The following is a 25,006-nucleotide window of genomic DNA, read 5'->3' on the forward strand; positions in this document are numbered from 1 at the left end:
TCACGCCTTCTTTATGGGACACATATATTTCCTCCCTTATTTTACCGGTTTTATATTTTGACGACACAGCCCCTCATTCCATTCGGCGCGGGACCATGTCGGCAGCAACGAGATATTAAATTCTCGGCGTTGCCCAGCAACGCAACTGCCAACGCCTGGCCCCACGTCCCTTTGCCGCCGCGCCCTTTCGCTTCACACACACACAATTACACAACATGCACTAACACTCACACGCACAGACACACACTCTGTTGGTATTGGACCCCTGTCCGATACACAGGAAGCTGGTCGGCGGAAGCATGTGACTCGAGGGGCAGAGAAAGTTGCAGGCGCTGTTTCATTCCGGACAGCCGCCTACAATGCGCTGGGAGGGGCATCAGAGAGGGTTGTCGGGCCGCGTGGTTGTGGAGGGAGGGTGGGCCGAAGGGGGATGAGGAAGGCCTGGAATAAACCTGCCATCAGCCGCTTCTGCCCTGCGGACAAATGGGCAGCACTGCACGGTGTTCCCTTTGATGCCGTCGACAAATTATATTTGCTGCAACAGACAATTTTTTCATATTTCTTTTCACGGAAGGAGGAGGACGAGGTTGGAGAGAGAGAGGGAGAGAGAGAGAGAGAGAGAGAGAGAGAGAGAGAGAGAGAGAGGGTGGGAGACCCTTTGATGTCTTCCTACTGACGTTGCTGTTCTTCACTCAGCGGAGCTGTAAACTGCAAATGGTGTTGCTCAACCACCCAACACCACCCCAGGAGTGCTCTCTCTGTGGGCCTCTGTTTACCTCCACGTTAATGTGGCGACATGATCGACGTCAGGAGGCGATGAGTCGTGGACTCTTCATCCCAACAGCGCTTCCTTGAGCTTTGCGGTAGCTACATCACTGGCTTAAACTGTAGTTTGAGACAGAGATGAAATCTCTTCTATCAGCTCTAATTTATGTTGCACTAATGAAGACTAATAAAATAAGAGTAACATGTTGTGTGGTATATTTTCGATTTTACTCGGCCCTGTAAGTTATTATTCCCCATTTAAGCCATGGACTGCAAGCGCGGTTATTTACTTTGGGGATGTATTAGACGACGGCATCAATTTCCAGCCAGGTTATTTCAAGACTTGTATGGCAGATCTATATCGTTGATCTACGGCCACAATCAGTAACGTCGTCCTACATATACATGGGCACAACTGGGAATGTGAATTCTATATCTTCTACGACTGTGCTGCATTCTTATCATATACACTCCTGGAAATTGAAATAAGAACACCGTGAATTCATTGTCGCAGGAAGGGGAAACTTTATTGACACATTCCTGGGGTCAGATACATCACATGATCACACTGACAGAACCACAGACAATTAGACACAGGCAACAGTTCATCCACAATGTCGGCACTAGTACAGTGTATATCCACCTTTCGCAGCAATGTAGGCTGCTATTCTCCCATGGAGACGATCGTAGAGATGCTGGATGTAGACCTGTGGAACGGCTTGCCATGCCATTTCCACCTGGCGCCTCAGTTGGACCAGCGTTCGTGCTGGACGTGCAGACCGCGTGACACGACGCTTCATCCAGTCCCAAACATGCTCAATGGGGGACAAATCCTGAGATCTTGCTGGCCAGGGTAGTTGACTTATACCTTCTAGAGCACGTTGGGTGGCACGAGATACATGCGGACGTGCATTGTCCTGTTGGAACAGCAAGTTCCCTTGCCGGTCTAGGAATGGTAGAACGATGGGTTCGATAACGGTTTGGATGTACCGTGCACAATTCAGTGTCCCCTCGACGATCACCAGAGGTGTACGGCCAGTGTAGGAGATCTCTCCGCACACCGTGATGCCGGGTGTTGGCCCTGTGTGCCTCGGTCGTATGCAGTCCTGATTGTGGCGCTCACCTGCACGGCGCCAAACACGCATACGACCGTCATTGGCACCAAGGCAGAAGCGACTCTCATCGCTGAAGACGACACGTCTCCATTCGTCCCTCCACTCACGCCTGTCGCGACACCACTGGAGGCGGGCTGCACGATGTTGGGGCGTGAGCGGAAGACAGCCTAACGGTGTGTGGGACCGTAGCCCAGCTTCATGGAGACGGTTGCGAATGGTCCTCGCCGATACCCCAAGAGCAACAGTGTCCCTGATTTGCTGGGAAGTGGCGGTGCGGTCCCCTACGGCACTGCGTAGGATCCTACGGTCTTGGCATGCATCCGTGCGTCGCTGCGGTCCGGTCCCAGGTCGACGGGCACGTGCACCTTCCGCCGACCACTGGCGACAACATCGATGTACTGTGGAGACCTCACGCCCCACGTGTTGATCAATTCGGTGAAACGTCCACCCGGCCTCCCACATGCCCACTATACGCCCTCGCTCAAAGTCCGTCAACTGCACATACGGTTCACGTCCACGCTGTCGCGGCATGCTACCAGTGTTAAAGACTGCGATGGAGCTCCGTATGCCACGGCAAACTGGCTGACACTGACGGCGGCGGTGCACAAATGCTGCGCAGCTAGCGCCATTCGACGGCCAACACCGTGGTTCCTGGTGTGTCCGCTGTGCCGTGCGTGTGATCATTGCTTGTACAGCCCTCTCGCAGTGTCTGGAGCAAGTATGGTGGGTCTGACACACCGGAGTCAATGTGTTCTTTTTTCCACTTCCAGCAGTGTAGGTATACTCCTAACGAGACTCCTGAGTTAGGTAATTTCTAGACGTCTCAAGAAGTTAACGAGAGAATGGAATGTCGCATCCGGCAGTTTTCAAAACTCTTTCGATAAGTTCTTGACCATTCCCCATCAGTCTGCGGCGCTTACCAAGTAGGATTGATAGAGAAAGTAGAAACCACCCGAGGAAAGGCAAAGCACTTCATCACGGAGCAGCTAATCAAATTACATATTGGGAGACGCTAAAAGAGAGAGTTATGCAACCCGGTAGCAGTATTTCCCTTTTAAGAGAAAGGTATGGGACCACTTGAGGTCTGTATGTCACCGCCCTCTGCCATCTCCTTGACGTATCGCGGCTTCGACTGCTGTTGGAGTGAGCTTGCTATGACCCTAGGAGATGGGGCTGTTGACAATGGAGTTCGCTAGGCGGTGGTAGAAGCAGCTGAGGAAGTTCCCTGTCCTGTTAGGCAGCGTACAAAAAGGTCATGTGGGGCTTGTGGCTCGCGTTTGTTACAGTCTACGGATGGGACTGAGAAGACTGATATTTTGAGATACATTATGGCCAGCGACTAATGTGCCTAGAGGAATAAACTTTCGAGGAAGCACTCTAAGTTGATCTGTTGGTAAGTGAGCCCTCTCTTGATCTTACTTCGCTATAACTTCCGTAACGTGTTTCTTAAAGTGTTTAAATTGTTTTATATTGTTTATGAAAGTCTACCTGGTGGCTGGTGGCTGCAGTTTGTGTTTGTTGCTGCTGCCTGTGGAAGAGCTTTCCGGAAAATTGGCGACAAAAGAGAGGTGAACTTTCATTGACGTTGTTAACATGTTGTCGCCTTGTGTTCAGTACTGGACTGTTTCAGGTAAATCTTTGACTAAGGGCTACTTTCGTTTGAAATAGGGTAATTGGTTGTCCTGCCGAAATTATGATGGAACCAGATGGATGTTTCATAGCAGCTCAAATCCGGAACCATCGAAGTGTATTAGAAAAATGAAGATATGAGTCTTATATTTTTCAGCTTCTGTAATTATAATGATATGTTTGTAATGTTATTTCAAATGACTAGTTTCTGCATGCTATTAACGCTTGTTGAGAGGATTGAGTAAGACATTAGTGAGCCTTGTTTTGATTGTACTGTTTTAAGATAACTACTGGAGCTGAAACTGTATTCAAGAAGTTGTGTTGTCATCTCAATATGTGTTGAAGATTCGTAATGGGTAAATGAAACCTAGCCTCTTTGCCTGCTGCTCAGTACCGCTGCAACGGAGTGGTTTACTGATAAAATTCCGAAATCATACGCTCATATAAGAATCAGTATACTGCTTTCTGCGATGAATTTCTCGCGGAAAGACCATAAAAATGAAATTAGATACAGTCAACGCTATACATAGGCATACCAATAATGTGTTCCTCCAGGGAACCCATAATGTCTTGATCAAGAAAGGCGGGAAGTGACAGAATTAACACAGAGTACCCCCTGTCCCGTAGCACAAGGAGGCTTTCGGAGCACAGATATAGATGCTCGTGTGTTAGATTAGTCAAGTAGAAAGCAATTTCAGACTAAAATTCTTTTAAGAGCCGTAATTGATTAAAAAAGAGAATATGTACTTACAAATTTACGTGGGTGAGGTCGAGAGACATCTGCCGAGTAATTCCGCATATTTGCCAATCTTGTGAAGTGGCGTTAGCTGTTTGAAGTTATTACAGGTCCTGGATGTTAACTATTGTTGGAGAGTCTTCTCGTATTTTATATTCAGTGAAAAGATTCTACTTTCGCTACAGGAAGGTTGCCGGTAAAGTGAGTGAAATAATTTTGCTTTTCAGCCTAGCCACGATGTGGAGATCGGCAGTGTCTGTATTAAATGTTCTGGTGGTGTAGATGAGAAACTGATTGTTCTTAGGATAACAGCAGCAGTCTCAACGCAAGGAATCATTTAGAAGAGAAAACGAAAGCTGAGTAAAAGGTCAAGTCTCTCCCTCAAAATCTGGTAAGTTGACTTGTAGCCCAGAGCTTCTTTTACGGCAAGGTCAAGTAAATAGGCAACTGACTAATATTTATGAGCGAATAAGAGCTGATTTCCGCAAGTGCAACAGAAAACAGAATCAGGAGTATCGGAAGGAAACGACTTACCATGGAAATGATTATTTAGCCCTATGTTGAAAAAAAAAATGTTATCTGGAAAGTCCAGCTATTACGAACTCTTGGAATAATGAATACCTCTTCATAGGAAATCGTTCGTGTCATGCACACGTTTCTGCCATTTGCATTCTCTGTAACACCTCTGAGCATTATTTAAATACACAAACAATATTCTTCGAATATAAAACTAACTTTTGCGTGTGCATTTGGTGAGAGCTGATCTTTAGCGAGTGCTGGCTGCGCTGTTGCACTTACCACGAGTCATTGTATGATTACTCGAAAATCATGTTATGTACAGGGTCTTCGTTTTAACTTGAGGCAACTAAATATCTCGAAAACGATGCATCATACGAACAAAAAGCTGTAGATCAAAGGTTAATATCAGTAATGAAGTCATCTGTCTGTGCTACAACTGGCCACATTATAACCAGTCACCTTGATGGACAGTGTAAAATTTGTATTTTCCAAGGGGGAACCTTTTATTTTCACTGTATAATCGGATTGCAACCTAGAACATACGCAAGACTTTCCAAACCATTATTTTACATTCGTTGTAGAAGGCTCTGTAATCGCCAAATATAAAGTGCAACTGTTTTTGCAGTCAAGACCCTACGCATATCATTCTTCATTTCATTTACGATGTAAATCTACCTGATCTAACGGTTGATAGGTATGTTCGAAATTTACTTTTATGTTGAAAAATTGATTGTACTGTAAATATGGTTAGCCGTTACAATGTCTGGCTAGGAACCAGGTTTAGGGTGATCCAGGAACAAGGACGTGAGTGTAGTACCTTCCTGTTCCCATCGGGATGTTGGTTTCGGGGAGTCCCCTTGCCTCTCACCAATGGGGTGCTTAATTTCCGTGAGTGTCCATGCCAGGTGTTCATGTCATTATGGTTACGGGAACATTTTACCTTTTACAATAGTTATGGTTTATAATCCTCCAGTAGTGCAAGAGTTATGGTGACTGGATGGAAACACTCACTTAATAATTTTCACTGATGGCGGGATTCGAAGGCGGCCATCGAAATCTAACCTGCCCACGGTTCGGGGCTCAACATAATGAACCCTGTAGGGAACACAAAACTGCGTTACCATACAAGTAGCTTGTTGGGCAGAAATTCAATGTCTAGCCACATTATTTGTACTTTACAACCATATTTGCAACACTAGAGTACTGTTTCAACATCAGCATCAACCGTTAGAACGCAAAGTTTACATTTAGATCTTGGTGTAATGTAGAATCAGATGCGTAGTTTCTTATCTGTCAGAACTGGAGCACATGATATTTATTAATTACAGCGCCTTCTTCGAATCGGAAACAACGGTTTGAGAAAACCTTACATATGCTTTGGCGCAGTTTCTTATATGCAATAAAATGGGGGGTTCCTCACTTGAAAATACAAAGTTGACACGCAGAAGGGGTGGCTATGAGGTGGCCAATTGTAGCACAGATAAATGTTCCGTTTACTAGTATTAACCTTTCATATAGAACGTTTTTTTCGTACAATGCGTCATTTCAAGATATTTATTTGTCTCAAAGCAAACGCCCTATATAATAATATTTGCATCTTTAGGGAATGTACAACGTATTTGTGAGTGACGGTATAGTTACCAGGGCATCGATTCACAGTATGGTCTGTTAAAGATAATAATGTTACACAAGCATGAGGTTTAAAGGCAAACAAAGGAAGTTTCGGATAAACAGTTACATGGATACCTGTTTTGCTAATAAACTACTCAGTAACAAAATCCTCTTCTTTATAGAGTTGGCAGATGTACACTGAAGGTCATTAATCAACATTGAAATCTAAACTGAAAACCAAAAACTAGGTCACTTTACACAACGCGTAAGTAAAGTTTCGCCCTATACGAATGCAGTCGATTGAACTTGTAATACATTTCTGAAGCCAAAAGCATGTAATGATCTCACCATCAGGTTTACAACAACATAAAGTGTATGTAGCACAATGACCACTAACCGACAACCACGTTTTTGACCTCACTCAAGACAGTAATAATAGAATCAGAAACGGAACACGCCGAAATTCAACTTTATTAAAACTGAACCCGCGGAGCAAAGAGTCTGATTCGTCTTCGTAGCCAAAGAGCCTCCCGCGACAGGCATCAGCTCTCTTAATAGTTCGAGGAGATACTGAAGGCCGTATCTGCGCATACACGTAGTTGCCTCTTTGGATATGACAGAGCTGCGTCATGATAATATGTCGATGCAACAAGGCGGAAGCAGACTCGTTTAAAAGAGCGGTTACTACTGTCTCACTCGATCACGGGAGATGATATTAGCAATGCGTAAGGGGTGAAAGAAATCTCGTGTTGTATTGTGTAGACGGCAGTTTTGCAGACCTTGTTAAAACAAGCAAAAATGAAGAAGCTGCTGTTTAATTTGAGTATCAAGGACAAAGATATTAGCATTGCGTTAAATGCCAGAAACTTCATATATAGAACAAGAACTTGCAGCCTGTCCGATTTTTTACAAATTGAGAGGTGGGGAAGGCTAACCAAAAACTGCGTTTTTTTGGCGCGACATTTAGAATATGTAACAGACCTACTAAGTTGACCGCATACACTACGCTTGTCCGTCCTCTTTTAGAATATTAGTGCACGGTGTGGGATCGTTACCAGATAGGACTGACTGAGTACATCGAAAAAGTTCAAAGAAAGGCACCACGTTTTGCATTACTGCGAAATATGGGAGAGGGTCTCACAGAAATGATACAGGATTTGGGATGGAAATCATTGAAAGAAAGGCGTTTTTCTTTGATACAGAATCTTCTCACGATATTCCAATCAACAATGCGAAAATATTTTGTTGACCCCGATCTACAAAGGGAGTAACTATCACCATGATAAAATAAGGGAAATCAGAGTCCGTACGAAAAGATATGTGTTCATTCTTTCCTCGCGCTATACGAGATTGAAATAATAGAGCTGGCGGCAGTGGCCGTGCGGTTCTAGGCGCTACAGTCTGGAGTCGAGAGACCCCTCCGGTCGCAGGTTCGAATCCTGCCTAAGGCATGGATGTGTGTGATGTCCTTATCTTAGTTAGGTTTCATCAGTTCTAAGTTCTAGGATGATGACCTCAGAAATTAAGTCGCATGCTGCTCAGGGCCATTGGAACGATTTTGGAATAATAGAGAATTGTGAAGATGATTCGATGAACCCTCTGCAGGCACTTAAATGTGATTTGCAGAGTATCCATGTAGATGTAGATGTATATGTAGAGGGGCATTTAGTATCTAATATGACATGGATGCCACATTAACGCATGGGTAACCCGTTATGTGTAAGGGCATGACAGAAACACCTCTACAAAAACCTAATCTCCAGTTTCAGTCAGAATTCTATAGAAGAGTGAATGAATTAGTGCATGTAACCGTGATATAGAACGGTGGCATAAAAAAACTGCAGTATACTAAGCTTTGAAAATATATGAACGGCTTTGCAATTCAGGAGTTAAGGCACACGAGGGACGTTCAATAAGAAAGGCTACACTCTCTTTCGGCTGAATAAAATGTGGAATATGCTGTTGGCCATCGTGGAATATTCCCACTCCAGTCCATGAAGTTCCGACAGATGGCGGCGCTAAACGTAACCTTCAAAATGACGTCTGTAACGAAAGTGCGTTCCATGCAAGGATATGTCATCGAGTTTCTTTCGCAAAAAGCCAGAGCATCGTACATATTCAAAAGCATTTGCAGAATGTCTACGGGATCTGCCACTGATCAAAGAAATGGTGAAGGCGTCTACCATCACCACAGCAACGTCGCGTAAACCTGTCCGATCTCAAACGTGCCAATCGGCCGGACACTGCAATGCAATGCTTTTAAAGTGCTGATACTCTCACTCGAGGTGATAAACGGATCACAGTCAAATAACTTTCTGCTCAATTGGACATTTCTGTCCACGAGTTACTCAGAGGTGTGTACTTGCTGGGTTCCTCGCTGCGTAAAAGAAGACTAAAATGGTTAAAATCGCTCTTAGCAATTTGAGACTCAACATCTGAGGCCATCAGTCCCCTAGACTTAGAACTACTTCAGCCTAACTAACCTAAGGACATCACACACAGGATTCGAGCCCGCGACCGTAGCAGCACCGCGGTTCCGGACTGAATTGCGTAAAACCGCTCGGCCACAAAAGGAGACATCAAAAGTAACGAAGGATTATCTGTGCGAAATTGCTTGCGCGTTACGAGGGTGATTGTGACAACCATTATAGAACATCGTCACAAGAAACTAAACCTGGGACGTTCACTTCGAACCGGAGACAAAACAGCAATTCATGGCGTGGCTCCAAAGTTCTAAGCCGCTCTCTCGGCAGGTATGGTCATGGCCACGTTTTCCGGGACACTGAAGGGGTGATTCTGTACGATGTCCTCCCTCATGGTGCCACGATTAACTCTCAAGTGTATTTGTGCACCCATCAGCGAAAGGAAGAAAATTCTAACGAACTCCTCCTTCTCCACGACAACGCGAGGCCTCAAACAAATTTGTGCACCCTAGTTGCTCGCAAAACATCAACGGACTGTTCTTTCTCATACATCCTACAGCTCAGATCTCGCACCATCCGACTGCCAGCAGTGTGCCCCATGAATAGTGGATGATTAGTGATTGATGCAGTAAGACGTTCCAGATTTTCACTATGCACAGGTGTAGTAATACCTTCACTGGTTCTGCTGTATATTTCCAAAGTTCCGCATATGTATAACCTTCTCCACTTGCTTTGTAGCTTTTGACCTCTTTAAAAGCTTTGTACTCTTCATGGTTCGTGGGTGGACTTATACTTACTTAGGTATTATAATCAGAGTACTTTTGTTTATTAGCAGTAATTCTGGATGATCTTTGCTAAAATTTCGATATTTTTCTACTGCTAAGGGCCTTCTTATTACTTTTAAATTTAAATAAAAAGTTAATATTGAAGGGTACTATCTTTGTACTTTTTTGAAAAATGTGTTATGGTAGTCCCCTGAGTTACCTTTCTCGCTATTTCTTCATAACATTAGCGGTACATCCTTTTAATATTGGCGATTGACCCTACTTAATATTTTTTAGGTTTTCATCCTTTGTTCTGTGAGTACCAGGTGTCATTTTGCTGTTCCGTGTCTCGGATACCTTAACCAGGCTTGGTGTTTGTCTACTACTATTTTATCACGCTCACGTTTCCAACAATTGTGTATTTTCCTAGGATACCTTAGTTCAGTTATGAGTTCCTGGGTTCAGCTATTTGCTTCAACTGGAGAATTGTTTCCTGTAGATAATCTGTTATTCTTATGTTCCTTGTTTGTTCTTCGCATTCTTGTTACTTATCCACTTGTGATGTTCGTAGGTTCTCGTCTCTTTAGGGATAGATGTATTTTCTAGTCAGTGACGGGAATTAAATTTTTATTTTTATCATATACTGATCTGATCCTGTGTCTATCCCTATCAGAACTTTCACACTGTAGATTTCCCTGTGGTAATTTTTATCCATACAGACATGTTCCAGATGCTATCCTCCTTTTTTTTCAATCTGAATGTTTCCAAGTTTTAACTTCATTTGGCATTGCACTGAAGTATTCTGGCTGTGAGATAATGTCACGGTTTCTGCAGAATTCCACTAGTTTGATGCCATTCCTGTTTGTCCTGGTTTGTGCGGGGAATTTCTCTTGTACATGCCTCTACGTCTTCTCCATTCCTAACTGGGAACTAAAATCTCCAATTAAAACTTTGCTGTGATTTTTATTTTTGTTTGTTGTCGCCTGATGTAAAAGTTCCCATAATTCATCCATGTCTTCCCTATGTCCCCCATATTATCTCTATCATTAGTTGCTGCATGGACATTTATTATTTTGTATGTTTTATTTGCAGCTTTTACAGTTCGTGTTGGTAGCTTTGCAGATTGTGATTCAAATTTTGCTAAGGAATAAATAATTTTGAGGCTGACCACAAATTCCTGTTCCGAATTGTGGGTATTTCTTTTGAGTTTGTATCGTTTATGATGGAATTTATGTTGTGTGTTTCTATGTAGTTTATATGTACAGCCTTGAGTCTAAATTTATATATTATGCCAGTTTTGGGTATTTTCAGATGCCCCTTATCGTCTAAGTTATCTTTCAAGTGACTGTCCACCGTATCCGAGTGCAATCGTTCATGACAACTGCAAAACGGTCGAATTTTCCGTAAAAGATTTCCTTCCATGTTTGACTTTCAAAGGTAGTCAGCCTTGGGTGCTGCAAGCTGCGAGTTACAACTACGGTTGTTAGCCGTAGAGGCTGTTCAGTGTTTGGCCCGCGAGAGCTACTTTATTTCCCTCAAGTCCGCCAGCAAGCCGATGAAGAACCCCTATACGCAATCTGAGACGCGCCTCGTCGAAGTATCACCTCCCCGAGTAAATAGGTTTGTGGTTTTCCTGTGACATAATTAAAATTAAAAAATTTCAGACATTTAACATTTCTTTTACTGTGAAACCATGCTTCTTTTCAAATGTCATGATTCCAGGATTTGATGGGTGAGTTTTAGACTATGAAAAGGCCTCATTTTTTATTCAATTGACTTAGAAGCTAAAAAATTTTACACAGCGAAGGGGCAATAGGCCTTGATGTGTTATTTAAATCTGAACTTCATGACAAAAAAGATTCTTAACAGTCGGACAGACAGGCAATCAGACAGACAGACGGACGGATAACAGATTGAATCACGGAATCCTAAAATGTGATTTGATTTAATTGTTTGTATGTTGACTACGTATGTTGAATAGTCCTGTAATCCTACAAACAATCAATGAAGGAATTTTGAGCTTTAGCCATTTCTAAATAACAATTTAAAGCTTGTGAGTCATTTTCATTAAAAAAAAGGATTTCAATTTTGGCTTTTTGTTTACCAGTAAACGCACCTTGAAAAGTATTAGCGAGCAGTCTGTTTTCAGAAGTATTATTAGGCATGTGGGAACAGATACTGAAAATTAGCGAAAAAATTTTTGCTGTCTAACTCTGGAAAATAAGAATGTTGTTGCTGCGCTCTTCAGTCCTGAGACTGGTTTGATGCAGCTCTCCATGCTACTCTATCCTGAGCAAGCTTCATCATCTCCCAGTACGTACTGCAGCCTACTTCCTCCATAGTATGTTTAGTGTATACATCTCTTGCTCTCCCTCTACGATTTTTACCCTCCACGCTTCCCGACAATACTAAATTGTGACCCCTTGCTGCCTCAGAACATGTCCTACCAACCGATCCCTTCTTCTAGTCAAGTTGTGTCACAAACTCCTCTTCTCCCCAATCCTATTTAACACATCCTCATTAGTTATGTGATCTACCCATCTAATCTTCAGCATTCTTCTGTAGCACCACATTTCGAAAGCTTCTATTCTCTTCTTGTCCAAACTATTTATCGTCTATGTTTCACTTCCATACATGACTACACTACATACAAATACTTTCAGAAACGACATCCCGACACTTAAATCTATATTCGATGTTAACAAATTTCTATTATTCAGAAACGCTTTCCTTCCCATTGCCAGTCTACATTTTATATCCTCTCTACTGTGACCATCATCAGTTGTTTTGCTCCCCAAATAGCAAAACTCATTTACTACTTTATGTGTCTCATTTCCTAATCTAATTCCCTTAGCATCACGCGACGTAGGTAGACTACATTCCATTATCCTCGTTTTGCTTTTGTTGATGTTCATCATATATCCTCCCTTCCAGACACTGTCCATTCCGTTCAACTGCACTTCCAGGTCCTTTGCTGTCTCTGACAGAATCACAATGTCATCGGCGAACCTCAAAGATTTTATTCCTTCTCCATGGATTTTAATAACTACTCCGAATTTCTCTTTTGTTTCCTTCACTGCTTGCTCATTATACAGATTGACTAACATTGGGGAGAAGCTGAAACACTGTCTCACTGCCTTCCCAACCACTGCTTCCTGTTCATGTCCCTCAACTCTTAGAAATGTCATTTGGTTTCTATGCAAATTGTAAATAGCCTTTCGCTCCCTGTATTTCACCCCTGCCACCTTCAGAATTTGAAAAGAGTTTTCCAGTCAACATTGTCAAAAGTTTTCCATAACTCAACAAATGCTTGAAACGTAGGTTTGCCTTTCCTTAATCTAGCTTCTAAGATAAGCAGTAGGGTCAGTATTGCCTCACGTGATCCAATATTTGTACGGAATCCAGACTGATCTTCCCCAAGGTCGGCTTCTACCAGTTTTTCCATTCGTCTGTAAGGAATTCGCGTTAGTATTTTTCATTCGTGACTTATTAAACTGATAGTTCGGTAATTTTCACATGTCAACCTGCCTTCTTTGGGATTTAAATTATTACATTCTTCTTGAAGTCTGAGGGTATTTCGCCTGTCTAATACATCTGCTCTCCAGATGGTATAGTTTTGTCAGGACTGGCTCTCTCAAGGCCGTCAGTAGTTCTAATGGAATGTTGTCTACTCCTGGGGCCTTGCTTTGACTCAGGTCTTTTAGTGCTCTGTCAAACTCTCCACGCAGTATCATATCTCCCATTCCATCTTCATCTACATTCTCTTCCATTTCCATAATATTGCCCTCAAGCACATCACCCTTGTATAGGTCCTCTATATACTACTTCCACTTTTCTGTTTCCATTTTTTGCTTAGAACTGGGTTTCCATCTGAGCTCTTGATACTCATACACGTGGTTCTCTTTTCTCAAAAGGTCTCTCTAATTTTCCTGTAGGCAGTATCTATTTTACCCCTAGTGAGATAAGCCTCTACATCCTTACATTTGTCCTCTATTAATCCCTGCTTAACCATTTTGCACTTCCTGTCGATCTCATTTTTGAGACGTTTGTGTTCCTTTTTGCCTTCTTCATTTACTGCATTTTTATATTTTCACCTTTCATCAATTAAATTCAATATTTCTTCTGTTACCCAAGTATTTCTATTAGTCCTCGTCTTTTTACCTACATGATCCTCTGCTGCCTTCACTACTTCAACCCTCAAACCTACTCATTCTTCTTCTGCTGTATTTCTTTCCCCCATTCCTACCATTTGTTCCCTTACGCTCTCCCTGAAACTCTTTACATCTTCTGGTTTAGTCAGTTTATCCAGGTCCCATGTCTTTAAATTTCCACCTTTTTGCAGTTTCTTCACTTTTAATCTACAGTTCATAACCAACAGATTGTGGTCAGAGTCCACATCTGCCCCTGGAAATGTCTTACAACTTAAAACCTGGTTCCTAAATCTCTGTCTTACCATTATATAATCTATCGGAAATCTGTCAGTATCTCCAGGCTTGTTCCACGTATACAACCTTCTTTTATGATTCTTGAATCAAGTGTTAGCTATGATTAAGTTGTGCTCTGCGCAAAATTCTACCAGGCGGCTTCCTCTTTCATTTCTTAGCCCCAGTCCATATTCACCTACTACGTTTCCTTTTCTCCCTTTTCCCACTACCGAATTCCAGTCACCCATGACTATTAAATTTTCGTCACCCTTCACTATCTGAATAATTTCTTTTATTTCATCGTACATTTCTTCAATTTCTTCGCCATCTGCAGAGCTAGTTGGCATATAAACTTGTACTACTGTAGTAGGCGTGGGCTTGGTGTCTATCTTGGCCACAATAATACGTTCACTATGCTGTTTGTAGTAGCTTACATGCATTCCTACTTTTTGTCCATTACTAAACCTACTCTTGCATTACCCCTTGTGGACTTTGTATTTATAACCCTGTATTCGCCTGACCAAATGTCTTGTTCCTGCTGCCTCCGAACATCTTAACCTATCCATTTCACTTTTTAAATTTTCTAACCTACATGCCCATTTAAGGGATCTGACATTCCACGCTCCGATGCGTAGAACGACAGTTTTCTTTCTCCTGATAACGACGTCCTCTTGAGTAGTCCCCGCCCGAAGATCCTAATGGGGGACTATTTTACCTCCGGAATATTTTACCCAAGAGGACGCCATCATCATTAACCACACAGTAAAGCTGTATGCCCTCGGGAAAAATTCCGGCTGTAGTTTCCCCATGCTTTCAACCGTTCGCAGTACCAGCACAGGAAGGCCGTTTTGGTTAGTGTGACAAGGCCTGATCAGTCAATCATCCAGACTGTTGCCCCTGCAACTACTGAAAAGGCTGCTGCCCCTCTTCAGGAACCACACGTTTGTCTGGCCTCTCAACAGATACCTCTCCGTTATGGTTGCACCTACGGTATGGCTATCTGTATCGCTGAGGCACGCATGACTCCTCACCAACAGCAAGGTTCATGGGGGAGGGGGGGGGGAGGGGGATTAAGGAAGGTGGAAACTTTTATTTTTTCTTTATTGATTAATACTGAGCTGTACTGAACAACGTAATTAATTCATTCACTTCAAACCTTACTTTGGTGGTAACTCAAGGGTCACTGTGACAGCTTTCGTGACATGACATTGCCTTAACTCATACGTTATGTGGCATTTTTTCAATAACAGTTATAATAGGAAGTTGATTCTGCGTTTAAGTTAACAAAATAACTTTGAAAAATAAAATATCCTCTACTTTCACCAAAAGTATAATTGTAATTTTGGTAGATAAATAGTCTGAGTGATATACTTGAATATTACATGTAAACACACTCAAGTAATATCTGTGGCAGATCGAATTCTACTGTGGCCAGCGAGGAAGACAGCCCATGATTCATACGTCACAGCACGTGACACTGCAGGTCTTACGAGTGCCAGCAGCCGTCTCTGGAAGGGAGACAGCGAGTTTAACGAATCCTGACTGCCCATTTAAATGCATGGAACCTTTCGTGGTTACGTTTTAAATTATGTACTGATTTCGCGTGGGTCCTGCACGGATCCGACCGTCCGGGTCCCTCATTTTTAGGACGCAACGAATGCTACGGTGTTACGTGCCATTATTCAGTGGAGCAACTCAGGAAATTCTTGCACTATGGCAACCATTTTCGTGAGGTTTCAGAAGCTGTCCCTTCTCAGCTAGGCAGACAAAACGATACTGAGTAAGAAGAGATAGGAACCTCTTTTCATTTAAAAAGAACATAAAATAAAGGGGAAGAAGTATTCATATGAAATGTAATCCCGCCGATTAACACGGACATACCTACGAAAAAATCTAGCTGAAGGATTTTATCCATTTTCTTAAATGTCCGAAGGAAGAACACAACACTTACTTAAAGCCAAGGGAAACTGGCTCACCCCAGCAACTCCTTGGGACACTGAAGATCGGAAAGCAAACAGTTATCCATATTACTCAAAGTAAGACAGTACGCTGCTTGTTGGAGACATCATCGCCGCTGATATCGGGATGGGGCACCTCAACTCGCAGACGACGGTCATCCGAGGTAATCCAGAATCGCCAATCATTGCTACACTAAATGCCACTGATGAGCAGTCCATGCTTGTCATCACGGAACGATTCCAAATGCAGCCATTTGCATTCTGGTGATAACGGCAGCCTAGGCATGCGACTTAATTTCCTTGTCCGATATCCTCTTGTCTCTGACCAGTGGTGCAGGATAATGCAGATTGTTGCCCGGTGTTCATTACATGTTCTCGGATGGCAATCGTACATGCGAATGTACTGCGATGTTCTTGGTGCACGATACGGTGATCCTCCCTTATATGGCCGGACGTGGTAAACTGGAACACTGGTGGTGAGTGTGCCTGCTCTTACGTTCCAATTGAATCCAACATGGGACCACTGTCAAATCCCAGTGTTCCAGAAATTCGAATATTGCACGATACTACTTGCTGGCCGAATGGCAACCGACAATCAGGCCACTTCGAGATTTTGCTGGATGCTGATAACGCTGCCTCATTTGAGTACGTATCGTCTCCGTGTCTTTCAAAGGGAACACTCAACAACTGACGCTGTTCACAGGTCGCATATGCTCTGCCTGACCTGGTAACTATACAGACAACTCGAACGCACTTTGGAGACCATTTTACCGGTCTGAGAGAGAGAATATACACTGATCATCCAGAACATTAGACTACCGACTTAGTACCGGTATAAACATATCGAGGCGATGCCAGCGTCACCTGCTACTCAGACACACGCTAGATAAATGTAGTAACAATGGCCGGGCTGCCCGTGTGTACAAGGAGGAAGTAGTTTTATCTGTCTGACCTACGGCAGATTATGATGGCCCCGAGGCTCGCCACGAACGTTTCGGAAACTGCAGGACTTGTTCATAAATGGTTCAAATGGCTCTGAGCCCTATGGGACATAACTTCTGAGGTAATTAGTCCCCTAGAACTTAGAATTACTTAAACCTAATTAACCTAAGGACATCACATACACCCATGCCAGAGGCAGGATTCAAATCTGTTACCGTAGCGCCGGCCGCGGTGGTCTCGCGGTTCTAGACGCGCAGTCCGGAACCGTGCGTCTGCTACGGTCGCAGGTTCGAATCCTGCCTCGGGCATGGATGTGTGTGATGTCCTTAGGTTAGTTAGGTTTAAGTAGTTCTCAGTTCTAGGGGACTAATGACCACAGCAGTTGAGTCCCATAGTGTTCTGAGCCATTTTTTGGTTACCGTAAAGGTAGCTCGGTTCCTGACTATAGCGCCTAGAACCGCTCGGCCACCTCGGCCGGTGAGCATGACTTGTTGGATGTTCGAGGAGTGCTTTGGTGAAAGTGTTCAACTTGGGGCGAAACTATGGTAATACCACGTCCAGACGTTGTGGAGCTGGACTGCCACCCTTCATTACAAATGTGGGGCTTCGTAAGCTTGGCCGACTGGTAAAATAGGACAAACGGCGAACTGATGTGGAATTAACATCTGACTCTATTGCTGGAGAGAGTACAAGTCTGTACCGAACATTCCCAACGATGAGCCTCCGCAACCGATGACCCATGCATGTGCAAATGTTAAAATCACGACATCAGCAAATACGATAGAAATGAGCATTTGACTATCGGCACTGGACGTTGGTGCAGTGGCAGAGCTTGGCATGGTCTGATGATTCGTTCTTCATCAGGCCGACGGGAGAGCGTTAATCCCTCATCTTTCTGGGGAACAGCTCTTGCACACCTGTAACGTGGGACGGGATAAAAGCTAGCGGCGGCTCCATTATGCTCTGGGGAACATCCACGTTGATGTCCTTTGGTCCAGTGGAGTTCGTACAAGGCGACATGACGGATAAAGAATATCTTTCATTGATTGCAGACAACGTACACCGGTTCATGGCAATTACATTTCCCGACGGTAGTGATACTGTTCAACAACATAATTCGCCATATCAAAAGGACAGGAGTGTTTGGTGGCGGTTCGAGGAACGAAGTAGCGAGTTACAATTTATGTACTGGCTTCCCACTCGCCAGATATTAACCCCATTGAATGCATCTGGAATGTGGTTTAATGTGTGCGGATACGGAGCCTACATCCTCCAGCGTCCTAACAACTCCTCACTGCTTCCATGTCACGATGTGTTACCACTATAACCGGTGCCAAGGTGGACATACCGGCTATTAGGTACGTGGTCATAATGTTCTGGCTGACTTGACCTTGGCGTACATGTGTACGAAGCTATATGCACATCCGACCACGCCTTCTGAATGCTTCGTCTTCGTTGTCAGTTTATATACGTCATGTGTTGTGTCTATGTGTGTGTGTGTGTTGTGTGTGTGTGTGTGTGTGTGTGTGTGTGTGTGTATTCTTGGATGATGCTTTTACATATAGAGATGTTGGTAGCTTAAGAAATTGTAGCGACCTGTAAGAAGACTCGCACAACATAAATAAATGTAACGTTAAGCACACAAATAGGCAAAATGAATATCTATTTTTTTATTACACAGCTTGGGTCTATTCACTTGAAAGTATCACAATCGTTAAAACTGATCAGTATGCTTCCGGACGACTTAAACTCGAACACTTGAGGCTGTTTATAGGAGCAAGAGACGTAAGAGATTCATTGTAAGAAACCTATTGTATTGTATTGTACTGTGTTGTATGTTAACCGGGGGCCTAGTAATGACGGAGAGGCTCCGTCCCGCTGCAGTCGCAATGGTCCACAACCCCACGACGGCTACCGCAGCCCACTTAACCCCTCCGCCGCCCCACACCGAACGATTATTGTGCGGTTCGACTCCCGGCACAGTAATGGAGGTGTACGCGTACGTGGAGAACTTGTTTGCGCAGCAATCGCCGACGTAGCGTAGCTTAGGCGGAATAAGGGAAACCAGCCCGCATTCCCCGTGGCAGATGGAAAACCACCTAAACCCCCCCCCCCCCCCCCCCCCCACAGACTGGCAGGCTCACCGGACCTCGACCCAAGTCCGCCGGGTGGATTCGTGCCACGGACTTCACAATTCGGAAAGCCGCGCGCCAGACCGCACGGCTGACCGGGCGGGATAAGAAACCTAAGAAAATTTGAAGGCATAGCTTACAAAGTCGTTGGTGTATTGATTCGAGAGGAACATCTGAAAGTCTTTCAGCCATGTCAGCTGGGATTAATACAGGAAAATTGGATTCATCCAAGAGCAGCACTTGTTGCACGTTCGTCTAGCAAGCGAGAGAGCGTCACTGATACACTATTCAAAATCCTGCTACATTGTCACTCACGGGAAGATTTGCTGTTAAGATTTCGAGAGATTTCGTTCCAAGAAGAGTCAGGTAATTACCTGCCTTCATCCAACATCACACCGAATGACCGTGACAGAGAAAACCAGGAAATGTCGAGTCCTGACTACACGTACGTCTACATGGATTCTTCGCAGGCCGCTGCACGGCGCATGGCGGAGGATATCTGTAGCAAACAGTCGCTTATACAGAAGCATGTGATCATTCTCTCTGGACAGCTCTCATAACTGGACCAAAGAAGACTGACTACAAGGACACGGCACCGAAAGTAAGTTTCGCTCCGATGGAAGTGAATACCAAATAATTTTTGAAGTTCAAATACAGCAAGCCAGTATAACTCTGAAGTGGGTTGGGATGTCATGCTCGTATGGCAATGGTGGCCGGGATTCCCCACCTGGGGAAGTTCAGCAGCTGAGTTGCAGGTCTTTTAAGTTGACGCCCTACTGAGCGACTTGAGTGTCGACGATGAAGGGAATAAGATGAGGACAGCACAACACCCAGTCAGCGAGAGGAGAAAATCTCCGACCACGTCGCAGATCGAACTTCGGCCCCACTGCATGGCAATCAGACGAGCTGACGGGTGACGGATTCGCTGTGCTGATGCGCAAACCAAAGGACGACACAGTTAAAGAACTTGTGTTACCAGTAGGAATCTTCACACAGCAGTGGGTTTTGCACTGATTTGAAACTATATGGCAGACTGAAACTCTGTGCTGCGCCAGGACTGGGACCATTGGCTTTGGTGGGAAAACCCTCTGTGGCATCAGTTAACCAAGCACGGTTCATGACACGTTCTCACATCTTCATTTCCACCAGCACCTTACCTCCTACCTTTCTACCTTTTGCCGGCCGCTGGTAGCCGAGCGGTTCTAGTCGTTTCAGTCTGGAACCGCACGACCGCTATGGTCGCAGGTTCGAATCCTGCCTCGGATATGGACGTGTGTGATGTCCTTAGGTTATTTAGGTTTAAGTAGTTCTAATTCCTAGGGGACTGACGACCTGAGATGTTAAGTCCCATAGTGCTTAGAGCCTTTCTACCTTTGAACGTACACAGACGTCCTCGTGCAGAGTGAAGTATCACTCCGAATGGGTTTTGTGGGACGGTTTGAAACATCATGGAAAATTATCACTGTTTTCCGGACCTGGACTGTAACCTGGGGTCTTTGAAATTCACCGAGAAATGTTCTACTTATCCCCAAGCACGAGTTATTATCCATTCTTCAGGCTAGTACCTCTACCTTCCAAACTGCAGAGAATTTCTCCAGCATAGCTTGAGGGATTAGCATCGTATAGGCACTAGATACCCAATGCTGCGTGGTACGGGGTGGCACTCGAGGGTGGGCGGCCGCCCTTCCTCCTACCGACCCCCCCCCCCCCTCACCCCCAACCACCCCACAACAGGCTTCTGGCATCACCCATCTGTACATACTTTAATTTCTGGGCAACGGCATTCCACACACATACTTTGTTTCTTTCAATAATAAACTACTAAATCAAACAAGAGGTGAAATGGCGTAAGATACTAATTTCTCTCTAACATATCGGCAACCACTGAAAATGTATGAACTGTTCCTGACATTGGCACAGTTCAACTGTAAAGTTCCATCACATGTAAAATGTGCTGATTTCCATCCACAGATGACTGGACCATAACAGTTGTAAAGTACCTCCCTACGTTTAATCGTATTCTTTTTACACATATAATGATGTAGATGTCGAGGTTTCTGATTCTGAGAGTTCTCTGCGTAGGGCTTTGTAACATTTATGTACATTCAAATGTGTTTTGTTATAATTTCTGATGTAACGTGGAACATTTTATTGCAACTTTGGTGTATGATAGAGTATTTTTTGCAAGAAGTTGTAATTCTCTCTCACACACACACTCTGCCACTGAAACAGCTGAACTATTAAGTTCCGTATAATGTAAAAATGGAGAAGCTCTTCGACGAAGCCACAACTGTACTGTAAAGTAGTTGTCCCTCATGTCAAATTCTGTTCCACTATTTATGAATGTATCCTACCCATGGACAGTTATTCACTTAAAATGGAGCTAAAAGTTCTTTTACATGCTCCTGCCCATAGGAAATTGTTTCCAGTTCCTCATCAAGTGGTAATTTTCGACTGTCTGTCGATGCAGATGACGGAACATGCCGTTTGTACTTAAGTAATATTAAATGAATATTTTAATCGACATATTCGAGGTTTTTTATGAAATATAACACATTTTGGAGATATAAATTTTCACTTAATATGTCTTTTTAAAATCTGACTTAACATTGTGATACACTCCTGGAAATGGAAATAAGAACACCGTGAATTCATTGTCCCAGGAAGGGGAAACTTTATTGACACATTCCTGTGGTCAGATACATCACATGATCACACTGACAGAACCACAGACAATTAGACACAGGCAACAGAGCATGCACAATGTCGGCACTAGTACAGTGTATATCCACCTTTCGCAGCAATGTAGGCTGCTATTCTCTCATGGAGACGATCGTAGAGATGCTGGATGTAGACCTGTGGAACGGCTTGCCATGCCATTTCCACCTGGCGCCTCAGTTGGACCAGCGTTCGTGCTGGACGTGCAGACCGCGTGACACGACGCTTCATCCAGTCCCAAACATGCTCAATGGGGGACAAATCCTGAGATCTTGCTGGCCAGGGTAGTTGACTTACACCTTCTAGAGCACGTTGGGTGGCACGGGATACATGAGGACGTGCATTGTCCTGTTGGAACAGCAAGTTCCCTTGCCGGTCTAGGAATGGTAGAACGATGGGTTCGATGACGGTTTGGATGTACTGTGCACTATTCAGTGTCCCCTCGACGATCACCAGAGGTGTACTGCCAGTGTAGGAGATCGCTCCCCACACCATGATGCCGGGTGTTGGCCCTGTGTGCCTCGGTCGTATGCAGTCTTGATTGTGGCGCTCACGTGCAAGGCGCCAAACACGCATAGGACCATCATTGGCACCAAGGCAGAAGCGACTCTCATCGCTGAAGACGACATGTCTCCATTCGTCCCTCCATTCACGCCTGTCGCGACACCACTGGAGGCGGGCTGCACGATGTTGGGGCGTGAGCGGATGACGGCCTAACGGTGTGCGGGACCGTAGCCCAGCTTCATGGAGACGGTTGCGAATGGTCCTCGCCGATACCCCAGGAGCAACAGTGTCCCTAATTTGCTGGGAAGTGGCGGTGCGGTCCCCTACGGCACTGCGTAGGATCCTACGGTCTTGGCGTGCATCCGTGCGTCGCTGCTGTCCGGTCCCAGGTCGACGGGCACGTGCACCTTCCGCCGACCACTGGCGACAACATCGATGTACTGTGGAGACCTCACGCCCCACGTGTTGAGCAATTCGGCGGTACGTCCACCCGGCCTCCCACATGCCCACTATACGCCCTCGCTCAAAGTCCGTCAACTGCACATACGGTTCACGTCCACGCTGTCGCGGCATGCTACCAGTGTTAAAGACTGCGATGGAGCTCCGTATGCCACGGCAAACTGGCTGACAATGACGGCGGCGGTGCACAAATGCTGCGCAGCTAGCGCCATTCGACGGCCAACACCGCGGTTCCTGGTGTGTCCGCTGTGCCGTGCGTGTGATCATTGCTTGTACAGTCCTCTCGCAGTGACTGGAGGAAGTAGGGTGGGTTCTTTTTTCCATTTCCAGGAGTGTATATAAAGGTAAGTACAAGTAGGCAGGTAATTTTCTGGCACCATCAGGATTGTATGATACTACATATCACACTTGTATTGTTGTGTGTAATGTATGTTAACGGCGGAGAGGCTCCGTCCCCGCCGCAGCCGCAGTGGTCCACAACCCCACGAAGACAACCGCAGTCCACTTCACCCCTCCGCCTCCTCACACCGAACCACTCTTTCAGGGTTATTGTGCGGTTCGGCCCCCGGTGGACCCCTCAGGGAACGTCTCACAATAGACGAGTGTAACCCCTTTGTTTGCGTGGTAGAGTAATGGTGGTGTACGTGTACTTGGAGAACTTGTTTGCGAAGCAATCGCCGAAATAATGTAACTGAGGCGGAATACGGGGAACCTCCCGCATTCGCCGAGACAGATGGAAAACCGCCTAAAACCATCCACTGACTGGCCGGATCGCCGGACCTTGACACAAATCCGCCGGGCGGATTCGTGCCGGGGAACAGGTGCTCCTTCCCGACCAGGAAGCCATGCGTTAGACCACACGGCAAACCGGGCTTGCTACACATCACACATACTGCCTGCTGAAGCACAGCCTGCATTGAACTCAGCAGCAAATACTTCGTATGAAATTTTCAGATACCTTTCCAAACAGTTCATATGCATACTCCCACCATCCAAGACGCTCATAAACCATTTGTTAAAGTTTTGAGGTGATTTCTCACAGCGTGTGAGGAAAGGGAGTTTTGGAATATGTGTCACCCGCTCCATACAGATTACTGAAGATTCATTCCGTGTATTTCAGCGCAGCCTTCATAATACTCAGGCTCCATGCTACCTTGAATAACAATGAAGTTCGACGATTGTCGGAACTCCTTCAATACAGCTAGACATATTTCAATCTTCTGCCACCTAGCAGGCTTGTAGAATTTCCCGAAGACTGCACACACTGTCGTCTTATATCACATCTCCTATCATCCACTATTGTGACCTACAGAAAGACGTCTTGCTCAAGTGCCCTTGTTGGAGGAATAATACAAGCATTTATAGAAAAGGATTAGAAATTCTACCACCCCATTAGTCGATTACAAACATATTTAACAGATTGTTCACTTCTTGAGATTCCTCAACTGTCAGCATTAGAAGTCCACTAAATGTTAGATGTCTTATATGTAACGTAAAACACAGTTTGTGTGAGGGACCACCTAAAAGTGAATTAAAAATGCAATTCTATCTGGGATGTTGGATCAGTTTCTGTACACAAGAAGTATGACAGGAATTTAGAATGTGTCTAAGTGAATGTGAAATTTCCATTCCACCAAACAGCCTACAGTGAAAATCATTTTTATAGAATAATAATGCCTCCAATCAAAAGAGCGTGCAGTATACCCAGCTGAGAATGAACTGAATTGAAATTGAAATGAATAGAACTAAACTGAGTTGGAAAATCGTTGTTAGTTAAGGGGTAACGCTATCACCTATCAAAAGAATGTGTAGTCAGTGTGGTACAACTAGCTGAGAATCTATGATTACGAATCTATAACTACTACTGCTACTTCTACTCCTACTACTATTACAGTCATTTGGGAACCTATTTCAGTCTATAGCATGAATCCACTGCTATCACGTTATTGAATTCACCGTGGCATCTCATGTTTGATTATGGAATGAATGTAACATTACAACAACCATTAGTACTGACAGCTAAGCAGTATCGCCCCCATATTTTGCCAAACAAGGACCTTTGTAATGTGATATAAGACTCAGTTGTGCTACAGTGGTTTGAGGAACACTCGCACTAATGTCAATGATGTATTGGCCAACAAATTTCTCTGCTACAAATGCATCTGGAACGCTATTCTACAACTGCAATTTATGGGGTTTTTGACTGTACATACAAAGATAGAAACCTATGGAGGAACCCGCTGTAGAACCGTTTTTTCTACATGCTCGACTCGCCAACAAACATAAGTTTCCATGTAGAATGTAGCG

The sequence above is a fragment of the Schistocerca gregaria genome, chromosome 6 (genome assembly GCF_023897955.1).
Source record: "Schistocerca gregaria isolate iqSchGreg1 chromosome 6, iqSchGreg1.2, whole genome shotgun sequence".
In the NCBI taxonomy this organism is placed as follows: domain Eukaryota; kingdom Metazoa; phylum Arthropoda; class Insecta; order Orthoptera; family Acrididae; genus Schistocerca; species Schistocerca gregaria.